Source organism: Oryctolagus cuniculus, chromosome 4 (genome assembly GCF_964237555.1).
Source record: "Oryctolagus cuniculus chromosome 4, mOryCun1.1, whole genome shotgun sequence".
Taxonomy (NCBI): domain Eukaryota; kingdom Metazoa; phylum Chordata; class Mammalia; order Lagomorpha; family Leporidae; genus Oryctolagus; species Oryctolagus cuniculus.
In genome coordinates, this window is record NC_091435.1 from 26474429 (window position 1) to 26486079 (window position 11651).

Genomic DNA, 11651 nt, shown 5'->3' on the forward strand with positions numbered 1-11651 from the left:
AAGGTTCAAGGAGGGGTGAGAATTTGTAGTTTCGGGGAAAGGGCAGAGAGAATATACTGCAGAGGAAACTCTTCTGAAACTGGGGAGACTGGGTGGACCTGCAAGGAGGACGCACATGCCTGAAGCACAGGACACCAGCAGGGGAGTCTACACACCAGTGCTGGAAGCCAAGGTGAGACAGGGTGCCCAGCACCACTGCAACCCCTCCCCCAACCCTCCCTGGGATGGACAGTGAGACACACACGACTGAGTGGGGGAGGAATTCGAAAACAGAACAGAGTGAGTAGCACTTGCGGAAAGAGTGCACGATCCAGGGGGGTGAATTGAGGGACTGAACCTGCCAGGATCCCTTGGTGGCTCCACCGTCCCCCAAATCAGAGCTGCAGTGGGTGGAAAGCAGACATCTTGTTTGTTTACATTCAGGCTTAAAGGTGAACTGCCTCTGCCTCTGCACTATGAAGAAGGAGGAAACTTCAGAGGTGGAGTCCAAAGGTGGAGTGGAGCAACAGGACACTCCTTGCACAGGGGGGGCAGCTCAAAGCCCTGACACCAGCCTACTCAAGTTACCAGGAAAAAAAAAAAATTGAATAGTGCCTGGGGAAGAGGGCATGATCCAGGAGAATGAACTGAGGGATTAAAAACGCCAGGATCCTTCGGAGCCTCTGTGCTACCCACAATCAGAGCTGCAGCAGGCAGAGAGCAGCCATCCTGTTTGTTTACATTTGGGCTTAAAGGAGGCCAGCCTCTGCTCTGAAGGAGGAAGCAGCAGGGGTGGAGTCCAAAGGTGGTCAGGAACTACTCAGCACTCCTCAGTGAGGGAGAGAGCTGACCAAAGAACCCCAGGCACAGACACGTAAGGGCAAACAGAGGAACAGGGAAACCAGCCCTCAAGGGGCAGAGATTGGCACCTCAAAGCCCTGACACCAGCCCACTCAAGTTACAAAATAAATAAATAAATAAGTAAAAAATAAATAAATAAATAAGTAAAAAATAAATAAACAGACTCTAGAAGGTAGAGCAGACTGCTTACACTGGATATTGGTACAGACCCACAGCAGCCTATAGCAGAGGGAAATCAACCTGAAAAACAAGCCAGATGGAATGCTGAAAAACAAAGGAAAAACCCACAATAAGAATATAGAAGAACATATAAACTAGCCAATGGAGCAGGCTAAACCAACCATAACAGAGGCTGAAGAAGAAGAATTTGAAGCCATGCCAGAAAAAGAATTCAGAAAATTAATAATCAGATTACTTAGAAATAATGAGAAACAGTTTTGAGAGCTGAACGAAAAACAAGCCCAAGGATTAGAGATCCTAAAGAGAAACCAGAATGAAATACTGGAAAAGAAAAACTCAATTGACCATATGAAAAACACCGTGGAATCCCTAGGAAAATGAACAGATGAAATAGAAGAGCAAATATCAAAATTCGAGGACAAACTTCCAGAAGCAATACAGTTAGTTCAAACGCAGGAGAAAGAAATTAAAAAATTAAAAAACACGGTCAGAGACCTACAAGATTCAATCAAGCAGTGTAATGTTCGGGTAATAGGCGTCCCTGAGGGGGTGGAAAGAGAATGGATTGGAAGGTGTTTTCAATGAAATAATATCAGAAAACTTCAAACAAAGGCAGCTGGATAATAACAGGCATATTCAGCAGATAGCCAGGAGTCCGAACAGGATAGACCAGAAGAGAAATTCACTGCAACACATTGTGGCAACACTCAGCTCAGTGACACACAAAGAGCAAACCCTAAAATGTGCCAGAGAAAAGCGACAAATCACATTCAGGGGTAAGTCAATCAGACTCACCACAGATTTCTCATCGCAAACACTACAGGCAAGGAGACAATGGCATGATATATTTCAAGTTTTAAAAGCCAAACAATGCCAACCTAGAATACTATACCCTGCAAAGCTATCATTTATGAATGAAGGGGAAATAAAGATCTTCCAAGACAAACAGAAACTGAAAGAATTTGTATCCACCCATCCAACCCTACAAAACTTGCTCAAAGATGTGCTGCACACAGAAATACAAAAACAAGAACTTCATTACAAAAAAAAGTGAATGTAGAATAAGCTACAAACAAATTTCAAAATACATGAACAGCTCGTTTCAGGAAACATGACTGGGAAAAGACAGTACTTAACAGTAATCACACTGAATGTGAATGGTCTTAATTCTACTACCAAGAGAAACACACTAGCTGACTGGATCAAGAAAGAGAATCCATCTATATGCTGCCTTCAGGAGACACACCTTATCAGCAAAGATGCATGCAGACTGAAAGTGAAAGGATGGAAAAAGATACTCCAAGCTAACAGAAATCAAAAAAAGAGCTGGTGTGGCCATCCTAATATCAAACAAAATAGACTTTAACATAAAAACTATTAAAAGTGACAGAGAAGGGCACTACATAATGATTAAAGGATCTATCCAACAGGAAGACATTACTATTATAAATGTATACACACCTAATTACAGGGCACCTGGCTACTTGAAAGAATTACTAAAGGACTGGGAGAGGGGCAAGATGGCAGAATAGGAAGGGAACATACTGATAGTCTGGGAAGACACATTTTAATAAAAGTGGAGATACCACAGGTTCAAGGAAGAGTAGGGGAAGAAACAGCAGAGGGAACTCTTCCAGAACTAGTGATTCACAGTGGACCTGCATGGAGAGCATGGGAGACCATGGCTCGGGACACCAGGGGCAGAATCAATGCACCAGCACTGGAATGTGAGGTGAGCCGAACCTCAATAGCCCAAGACACCGGGAGGAAAGCAGAAAGAGGAGACTAGAGGGAACAAGGCTTGAAAACCCATGGGGAAAAGTTCACCAGGCTAACTAGAAGAGAGAGGAAAAAAAAAAAGTGACCGGTACGGACAAGAATTTCTCTCTCTCCGCTCACCTCTCAAAGGCGAGCAAGACAAAGAGCAGGCACCATTTTGGACATACATCATAAGCGGCATGACGTCAGGACTTCACCTGCCCTCAGCCAAACAGAAAAACCTGACTCTGGGTGGGGGGGTGAAATAACAGGAGATTAGGACCTAGTGAATGTGTGGTGCTAATGCGCTGAGACTGTGAAAAAAGAGACGGTGGGGGAGAGAACTCATAGAATTCATGTGAGTACTCTCCAGAGAAACTATAATTCAGTAAACTTGGCAACCCAGTGGGAGACTGTAGAAGAATTTGACCCACACTGAGGGCAGGACAGATTCCCTGTGTAGTCCTTGGGAAAGAGCTTCTGATCTCTGGCTCCTATGGGTATATCATTCACCTGCTAACTACCTTCAATTCCACTCAGCTGTGCGGAATTACTTCCCTTCTGAATAAAAAGAAAGAAAGAAAGAAAGAAAGAAAGAAAGAAAGAAAGAAAGAAAGAGAAAGAAAGAGATTTACCATGCCTAACCTGGGAGTGTCAACTTTGGCACATCCTTAACCCTGAGGAACCAAACAGAGCTCTCAGGCCACACCCATCTCAAGCCTCTAAGGCTCCATCAAAAGAAGACAGTCCACTTAATACAGTCATAGTATAAGAAGAAAAGACACCACAGCAAGGGAAGAAGAATCCAAATAATATCTCTACAACGCCAAGCAACAAACGCAGCAATCGAGGAAACAAGAACAAGGAAGACATTATGGCACCCCCAAATGAACAAGACACCCCAAGCCAAGATTATGAAGATGATGAGATGGAAGAAATGCAAGATACAGATTTCAAAACATTTATGATAAGAACAATTGGAAGTTTTCAAAAACAAATGCTTGAGCTACGGAAATCATTACTGGACAGGATAGAAAATCTCCTTCGAGAAAATGAAATCTTAAGGAGGAATAAAAATGAAACCCAGAAACTAGTAGAAAAGGAAAGTGTGATAGTGAAGAGAAATCAAAATGAAATGAAGAACTCAATAGGTCTAATGACAAACACATTAGAGAGCCTTAAAAACAGAGTCAGTGAAACAGAAGAGAGAATATCGGACTTAGAAGAGAGAGCACAGAAAAGTTTACAGTCAAACCAAAGAAAAGAAGAGGAAAGACCCAAATCAATAAAATTAGAGATGAAAAAGGAAACATAACAACAGACACAACAGAAATAAAAAGAATCATCAGAAATTACTACAAGGACTTGCATGCCAGCAAACAGGGAAATCTATCAGAAATGGATAGATTCCTGGACAATTCAACCTACTTAAATTGAACCAGGAAGACACAGAAAACCTAAACAGACACATAAATGAAACAGAAATTGAAACAGTAATAAAGGCCCTCCCAACAAAACAAAGAAAAGACCAGGACCAGATGGATTCACTGCTGAATTCTACCAGACATTTAAAGAAGAACAGATTTCAGGAAATACTACAGGGCAGTTGTAATCAAAACAGCATGGTACTGGTACAGAAACAGATGGATAGACCAATGGAACAGAATTGAAACACCAGAAATCAACCCAAACATCTACAGCAAACTTCTATTTGATCAAGGATCCAAAACCAATCCCTGGGGTAAGGACAGTCTACTCAATAAATGGTGCTGGGAAAATTGGATTTCCATGTGCAGAATCATGAAGCAAGACGCCTACATTTCACCCTAAACAAAAATTCACTCAACATGGATTAAAGACTTAAATCTACGACCTGACACCATCAAATTATTAGAGAACATTGGAGAAACCCTTCAAGATATAGGTACTGGCAAAGACTTCTTGGAAAAGACCTTGGAGGCACAGGCAGTCAAAGCCAAAATTAACATTTGAGATTGCATCAAATTGAGAAGTTTCTGTACTGCAAAAGAAACAGTCAAGAAAGTGAAGAGACAACCGACAGAATGGGAAAATATATTTGCAAACTATGCAACTGATAAAGGGTTGATAACCAGAATCTACAAATAAATCAAGAAACGCCACAACATCAAAACAAACAACCCACTTAAGAGATGGGCCAAGGACCTCAATAGACATTTTTCAAAAGAGGAAATCCAAAGGGCCAACAGACACATGAAAAAATGTTCAAGATCACTAGCAATCAGGGAAATGCAAATCAAAACCACAATGAGGTTTCACCTCACCCCAGTTAGAATGGATCACATTCAGAAATCTACCAACAATAGATGCTGGAGAGGATGTGGGGAAAAAGGGACACTAACCTACTGTTGGTGGGAATGCAAACTGGTGAAGCTACTATGGAAGTAAGTCTGGAGATTCCTCAGAAATCTGAATATAACCCTACCATACAACCCAGCCATACCACTCCTTGGAATTTACCCAAAGGAAATGAAATTGGCAAACAAACAAGCTGTCTGCACATTAATGTTTATTGCAGCTCAATTCACAATAGCTAAGACCTGGAATCAACCCAAATGCCCATCAACAGTAGACTGGATAAAGAAATAATTGGACATGTACTCTATAGAATACTATACAGAGGTCAAAAACAATGAAATCTGGTCATTTGCAACAAAATGGAGGAATCTGGAAAACATTATGCTTAGTGAATTAAGCCAGTCTGAAAGGGACAAATATCATATATTCTACCTGATCGGCGACAACTAACTGAGCACCAAAGGGGAAACCTGTTGAAGTGAAATGGACACTATGAGAAACAGTGACTTGATCAGCCCTTGTCCTGACTGTTGATGTACAATGTAATACTTTCTCCCTTTTGGTATTTTTTTTGTTGTAGTACTATTGGTTGAACTCTGTAATTAACATACAATTTTTCTTAGGTGTTTAAATTTAACTGAGAAGTGACCTCTGTTAAATATAAGAGTGGGAATAAGAGAGAGAGGAGGTGTACAATTTGGGACAAGCTCAATCTTACTTGCCCCAAATGGTGGAGTTAGAAATGTGCCAGGGGATTCCAATACAAACCCAGCAAGGTGGCATGTACGAATGCCATCTCACTAGTCCAAGTGAACAATTTGAGTTCATAATGGACCACACTGATAGGTCTAAGTGTCAAAGGCTTCACACAAACAAGACTAGTGTCTGCAAATACTAACCTATAGAATACAAAAGGGAGAGAACGATCCAACATGGGAAGCGTGATACACAGCAGACTCATAGAATGGCAGATGTCCTAAAGAGCACTATGACCTCAGAATCACCCCTTAAGGGATTCGGATATGGTTGAAGATCCCATGAGAGTATTTTAGGCATGGAAAGCCAAGACACTCTGGGAAAAAAAAAAAAAAAATGAAAGATCTCAACGAGTGAGATCCCAGTGGAAAGAACGGGTCATCAAAGAAGGAGGTACCTTTCTCTGAAGGGAGGAGAGAACTTCCACTTTGACCATGGCCTTGTCTAAATATGATCAGAGTTGGTGAACTCAGGGGGCTACCATAGCCTTGGCAGCTCATGACTAGAGCCTAGGGAGATTACTGACGCCATAAACAAGAATATCAAATTGTTAAGTCAACAACAGGAGTCACTGTGTGCTTACTTCTCGTGTGGGATCTGTCCTTAATGTGTTGTCCAATGTGAAGTAATGCTATAACTAGTACTGAAACAGTATTTTACACTTTGTGTTTCTGTGTGGGTGCAAACTGATGAAATCTTTACTTAATATATACTAAATCGATCTTCTGTATATAATGATAATTGAAAATGAATCTTGATGTGAATGGAAGGGGAGATAGAGCGGGAAAGGGGAGGGTTGCTGGTGGGAGGGAAGTAATGGGGGGGGGGAAGCCATTGTAACCCATAAGCTGTACTTTGGAAATTTATATGCATTAAATAAAAGTTAAAAAAATCACACATAATAATAGAATTACTAAAGGACTTAAAGGGAGATATAGATTCAAATAGAATAGTAACAGGGGACTTCAGCACCCTATTCTCACCAATGGACAGATCAACCAGACAGAAATTCAACAAGGAAACAACAGAGCTAATTGGTGCTATAGACCAAATAGACCTAATAGATATCTTCAGAACCTTCTACCCCACAGCCAGAAGTTTAAGTATGTCTCCCCAGTGCATGGAACTTTCTCTAGGATTGACCATATGCTAGGCCATAAAGGGAGCCTCAACAAATTCAAAAAAATTGAAACTATACTATGCAGTTTCTCAGACCATTGTGCAGTGAAACTCAAAATCAACAACCCAAGAATCTCTACACCATGTGCAAACATATGGAGAATGAACAACATGATCCTGAATGAACAGTGGGTCATCAGAGAAATTAAAAGAAAAATCAAAAATTTCTAGAAACAAATGAAAATAACACAACCTATCAAAACCTGTGGGAAACAGCAAAAGCAGTGCTAAGAGGAACGTTTATAGCAATTGGTGCCTACATCAGGAAGCTGGAAAGGAACCAAACAAATGAACTCTCCATGCACCTCAAGGATTTAGAAAAACAGCAGCAAATCAAGCCCAAATCCAGAAGGAGGAAAGAAATACTAAAGATTAGAGAAGAAATAAACAGAATTGAAACCAAAAAAAAAAATACAAAAGATCAACAAAACCAGGAGCTGGTTCTTTGAAAAAATAAACAAAATCGACACACCATTGGCCCAGCTAACCAAAAAAAGGAGAGAGAAGACCCAAATCTGTAAAATCAAAGTTAGTATTGGAAATGTGTCAACAGACACCAAACAAATAAAAAGAATCATCAGAAACCACTACAAAGAGATGTATGCTAACAAACTGGGGAACCTGGAAGAAATGGATAGATTCCTGGACACATACAACCTTACTAAAGTGAACCGTGAAGATATAGAAAATCTAAACAGACCCATAACCATGAAAGAAATTGAATCAGTAATACACCCACTATCTAAAAAGAAGAGTCCAGGACCGGATGGCTTCACCACTGAATTTTACCAGACATTTAAAGAACAACTAACCCCAGTTCTTCTCAAATTATTCAAAACAATTGAAAGGGAGGGAATCTTCCCAAATTCTTTCTATGAAGCCAATATCACCTTAATTCCTAAGCCCGGAAAAGACAACAGAGAAAGAAAACTACAGACCTATCTCCCTGATGAACATAGATGCAAAAATGTTCAACAAAATTCTGGAAACCAAATCCAACTGCGCATCAGAAAGATCATTCACCCGGACCAAGTGGGATTTATCCCTGGTATGCAGGGATGGTTCAATATTCAAAAGTCAATCAATGTAATACATCACATTAACAAATTGAGAAACAAAAATCATATGAGTATCTGAATAGATGCAGAGAAAGCATTTGACAAAATACAACACCCTTTCATGATGAAAACCCTAAGCAAATTGGAGTTAGAAGGAACACTCCTCAACACAATTTATGATAAACCAATGGCCAGATTCATATTGAATGGGGAAAAGTTGGAGGCATTTCCATTGAAAACTGGCACCAGACAGGGATGCCCACTCTCACCATTGCTATTCAATATAGTCCTAGAAATGTTAGCCAGGGCCATCAGGCAAGAAAAAGAAATTAAAGGAATACAAATGGGAAAGGAGGAAGTTAAACTATACCTATTTGCAGATGACATGATACTATATATATGGGGACCCAATAAATTCCTATAAGAGACTATTGGTACTCATAGAAGAGTTTGGTAAAGTAGAAGTACACAAAGTGAACGCTCAGAAATCAACAGCCTTTGTATAACAGAAAATGCTGTGGCCAAGGAAGAACTTCTAAGATCAATCCCATTCACAATAGCCACAAAAACAATAAAGTACCTTGGAATAAATTTAACCAAGGATGTCAAAGACATCTATGACGAAAATTAAAAAACACTAAAGAAAGAAATAGAAGACGACACACACAAAAAATGGGAAAACCAGCCATGCCCATGGATTGGAAGAATCAATATCATCAAAATGTCCATTCTCCCAAAAGCAATCCACAAGTTCAATGCAATACCAATGAAAACACCAAAGTCATTCTTGAAAGACCTAGAAAAAACAATGCTGAAATTCATATGGAGAAACAGGAGACCTCAAATAGCTAAAGCAATCCTTTACAATCAAAACAAAGCCGGAGGCATCACAATTCCAGACTTCAAGACATACTACAGGGCAGTTATAATGAAAACAGCCTGGCACTGGTACAAAAACTGATAGATAGACCAATGGAACAGAATAGAAACACCAGAGATCAATCCAAACTCCTATAGCCAACTCATATTCGACAAAGGACCTAAAACCAACCCCTGGAACAAGGACAGCCTCTTGGGAAAACTGGATGTCCACATGTCAAAGTAGGAAGCAAGACCCTTACCTTACAACTTATACAAAAATCCACTCAGCATGGATCAAATAACTATAGATATGCCACAACACCATGAAACTAATTGAGAGCATAGGGGAAACCCTTCAAGACATTGGAACAGGTGAAGAATTCTTGAAGAAGACCCCAGAGGCATGGATAATCAAAGATCAAATAAACAAATGTGATTACCTCAAATTGAAAAGTTTCTGTACTTCAAAGGAAACAGTCAGGAAAGTGAAGAGGCAACCAACAGAATGGGAGACATTATTCATAAACTACACAACAGATAAAGGATTAACAACTAGAATCTATAAAATAATCAAGAAGCACTACAGAAACAAAACAAACAATCCAATAAAAAGATGGGCCAAGGACCTTAACAAACATTTTTCAAAAGAGGAAATCCAAATGGCCAACGACATGAAAAAATGCTCAGGATCCCTAGCCATCAGGGAAATGCAGATCAAAACCACAATGAGGCTTCACCTGACTCCGGTTAGATTGGCTTACATAGAGAAATCAACCAACAACAAATGCTGGTGAGGATGTGGGGAAAAAGGGACACTAATCCACTGTTGGTGGGAATGCAAACTGGTTAAGCCACTATGGAAGACAGTTTGGAAAGTCCTCAGAAACCTGAATATAGCACTACCACAGGACCCAGCCATCCCACTCCTTGGAATTTACCCAAATGGAATTAAAGGGGAGAAAAAAAAGAGCCATTTGTACCTCAATATTTGTTGCAGCTCAATGCACAATAGCTAAGACATGGAATCAACCTAAATGTCCATCAATGGATGACTGGATAAATTATGGGATATGTACTCTATGAAATGCTATACAGCAGTAAAAAAAACAATGAAATCTGGTCATTTACAACAAAATGGAGGAATCTGGAAAATATCATGCTGAGTGAAATAAGCCAGTCCAAAAGGGACAAATATCATATGTTCTCCCTGATCGATGGCAACTAAATGAGCATCTAAAATGCTACCCATTGAAGTGAAATGGACACTATGAGAGACAATGACATGATCAGCCCTTGTCTAGACTGTTGAGGAACAACTTGCTATTTTATTCCTTTTAGTGTTTTTTGTTGTTGTTGTTGCTCTGTTTGTTCTACTTAATACCACTGATTGAACTCTGTAATCAATACACAATCATTCTTAGGCATTTAAAATTAACAGAAAAGGGATCTCTGTTAAATATAGGAGTGGGAATAAGAGAGGGCACATGCTCACTCAGACTTACCTCCAATGGTGGAATTAGAAATGTGTCATGGGATTTCAACTCAATCTTACTAAGGAGGCAGGTACCAATGCCAGCGCACTTGGTAAAGTGATAAGTATAAATACACAACCGATCAAAAAGGTAGGGTATATGTCGATGAGATTTCACAAATAAGACCAGTGTAAGCAAATAATGAAGGATAGAATTAAAAGGGAGAGAATGATCCTACAGGGGAAGCAGGACAGACAGCAGACTCATAGGATGGCAAATGCCCCATACAGCACTCTGGCCTCAGAATCAACCCTTGGGGTTTTCGATCTGGCTAAAAGGCCCATGGGAGAGCCACGACACGGTGGCAAAAGAAACCTAAATGAAAGATCCTGGTGAACAAGACCCCAGCATAAGGAATAGGCCATCAAGGAGGGAGGTGCCTTTCTCCGAAGGGAGGAAGGAACCTCCACTGTATTATGGCCTTGACTAAACAAGTTCAGAGTTGGTGAACTGAAGGGTCTTCCATAGCCTAGACAGCTCATGGCAAGAGCCTTGGGTGATTGCTGACGTCATAAATAAGAGTGCCAGTTGTTAAATCAACCATGAGAGTCACTGGATACATGCTACCCATGTAGGATTTCTTTCCTTAATGTGTTTTACTATGAAATTTAAAGACAACACTACTAGTCGAACAATACCCTATACCTTGAGCGGTTGTGTGAGTGCAGCCTGTTGAAATCCTTGCTTAGTATATACTAAGTTGATCTTCTGTATATGAAGGTAATTGAAAGTGAAACTCAATGAATGGTGGGATGGGAGAGGGAGTGGGAGAGGGGAGGGCTATGGGAGGGAGGGAGGTTTGGGGGAGAAGCCACAATACAAAATTTGCACTTTGTAAATTCACATTTATTAAATAAAAAAAGAAAGAAGTAACAGAAATATGTACCTTAATCTATTTTTATCAATATAAGCAATTATTATTTAAATATAAAATTGTTAGCAGGCTTTTTCTCAACTGTTAAGGAACAATGTCTTTTCTGCTTACTATTTGTTGAACCCTTAGTATAGGGTTAATCTTATAAAAGTGATTTCCTCTTTTTTATGTTTATAATGTGCAAAATTTTAGTATAAAATTCATTTTTTTACAATGATACATTCGGTTTACTTTAGAGTATAAAGTATATGCATATAACATTTTCTTATTTAGCTT